The sequence below is a fragment of the Podarcis vaucheri genome, assembly GCF_965113315.1.
Source record: "Podarcis vaucheri genome assembly, chromosome: 9".
Classification (NCBI taxonomy): Eukaryota; Metazoa; Chordata; class Lepidosauria; order Squamata; family Lacertidae; genus Podarcis; species Podarcis vaucheri.
Genome location: NC_138767.1, coordinates 55477124 through 55479425, shown reverse-complemented (window position 1 = coordinate 55479425; position 2302 = coordinate 55477124). Strand labels below are relative to the sequence as shown.

At 41.0% G+C, this 2302-nt stretch overlaps 1 pseudogene across 1 annotated transcript; it reads right to left on the bottom strand.

Moving 5' to 3' along the window:
* Nucleotides 1-1080: 1080 nt before the first annotated feature.
* On the bottom strand, nt 1081-1662 carry LOC309541055 (translationally-controlled tumor protein homolog pseudogene; annotated as a pseudogene). The gene has a single exon. The product of its transcript is annotated as a translationally-controlled tumor protein homolog pseudogene (transcript).
* Between the last annotated feature and the right edge of the window lie 640 nt (nt 1663-2302).

Here is a 2302-nt window from a genome sequence, read left to right as displayed (position 1 = left end):
AAATTTTAGACAGCCTACATGGCAAGCTTTTAAAAACCAATGCCTCCACTCTAATTAATTCAGGTCAAAATAAATCAAATTAAGCTCAAGATGGCATCAGTCCAGTTTTCAAACAATGCTGAGTCATGATGTTTTGTTGATGAATAAAGAACAGCAGCCAATTATGATGATAGATGATCCAGAAGGGTTGGTCTCTTGTCAACATTTCTCCATTTCTTTTTTTTTTTTAAAAAATGATATTTATTAAGTTTTACAGACCATATAAAATCACAAAATTAAAAATAAGAAATAAAAAGAAAAAATCACAATAATAAAAGAAAAAGAAATACAAAAATACACAGACAAAATACACAAAAAGTAAAAAAAGGAAAAAAGTTAGAAAAAAGTCCATATCTTCATATCTTAAAGTTCATTTACTTGTTTCCTGACCTCCTCACACACCCCTTTTTGTATTCCAGTTCACATGATTAATTCAGCAAATCCTTACCCTCTATCATTTATCTTCACTTAATATCTTAACCTATTATGACTATATATTTCCAATCATTGTCAATCCATATTTACATATTCTTATTAATCTTTTTACCAATACCACTTATTTTCAATCCAACATCCCTTTAACATTCATTAATTTTACAGTATTTCTGCAAGTAGTCTTTAAATTTCTTCCAATCTTCTTCCACCACCTCTTCTCCCTTATCTCAGATTCTGCCAGTCATTTCTGCCAGTTCCATGTAATCCATCACCTTCATCTGCCATTCTTCCAGTGTGGGTATATCTTGTGTCTTCCAATACTTTGCAATCAATATTCTTGCTGCTGTTGTTGCATACATAAAAAAAGTTCTGTCCTTCTTTGGCACCAATTGGCCGACTATGCCCAAGAGGAAGGCCTCTGGTTTCTTCAGGAAGGTATATTTAAATACCTTTTTCATTTCATTATAGATCATCTCCCAGAAAGCCTTAATCTTTGGGCACGTCCACCAAAGGTGAAAGAATGTGCCTTCAGCTTCTTTACATTTCCAACATTTATTATCGGGCAAATGATAAATTTTTGCAAGCTTGACTGGGGTCATGTACCACCTATAAATCATTTTCATAATATTCTGTCTTAGGGCATTTCTCCATTTCTAATCCATCCTTAAAGAAAATCATATAAGGAGTGATACCATCCTCACGGAAATCCAGCAACGCCACCATTCCATCTGGATTCATGTTCTCGCCTACAAAAAACTGGTAATTTTTGAAGTTTGCAAGGATATGTTTGCTTCAGTCATAAACGGCTTTACTCTCTCTGGCTTTGTTTCCTCAAGTCTTGCTTTGATTGCTTTCATATAGTTCTTGATGTACTTCTTGTAAGACTCTTTAGTGAAGCTTGTTTCCTGAAGGTGGTGGTTCATGACAATGTCAACACCAGTGACAATGGTAGCCTCTGCCCCTTCACCATCTGGACCTTCAGCCAACGCATTTCCACCAATTAAAGCATCATCTATTTCACCTTCTTTCCTGCTCACCATCTTCCCTTCCACTTCCAGGCAGATTCCGCTGGCCACTTCTTTGACCTTGTCGATGTCCGAGAACATCTCGTCTTGGCTGATGCGGTCCCGGTAGATGATCATGGCTGAGGCGTCATTGGGCGGTGGTGGGTTGAGTGGGTTTGGCAAATGGGAGGCTTTGGGGAGCAGAGCGGCTGGGCAGCAACTCCCGGCAAGAGCAAGGAGCGAGGCGGAGAAAAAGCTGGAGGTCTGTTCTTAACCTGAAACTGTTCTTAACCTTAGGTACCACTTTAGCTAATGGGGCCTCCTGCTGCTGCCACCCTGCCGCCACACAATTTCTGTTCTCATCCTGAAGCAAAGTTCTTAACCCGAGGTACTGTTTCTGGCTTAGTGGAGTCTGTAAACTGAAGCATCTGTAACCCGAGGTACCACTGTACAAATCTGAGGTTCTACCCCCTCTGACAAAAGCCTGCCCTCCTTAACAAAAATCCTGGCTACTCCCAAGTCAGCAGCTGCACCCACCCACCCATGGGGACAGAGCTTGCTCTTCCATGAGGCAATGGGAGCCAGAGAGATAAGGTGTGCTGTTTGGTGAGGCATTTTGTGGCAGCAGATTGCCTTTCTAGCAAGGGAAGTAAGCTAGGACCCTGATCCAGATCTGCTGCCCCTCTCATTCTGCCACTGACGCACCCTCCTCCTCTTGGCTTATTATAGCGCTGGCCCTGTTGACTTGGTAGCTCCAGGAATTAATGCCCCATTAAGAAAGGGAGTGGTTCCAATTACCTTCTGAAGCTAGTAGTGGTGCAGTT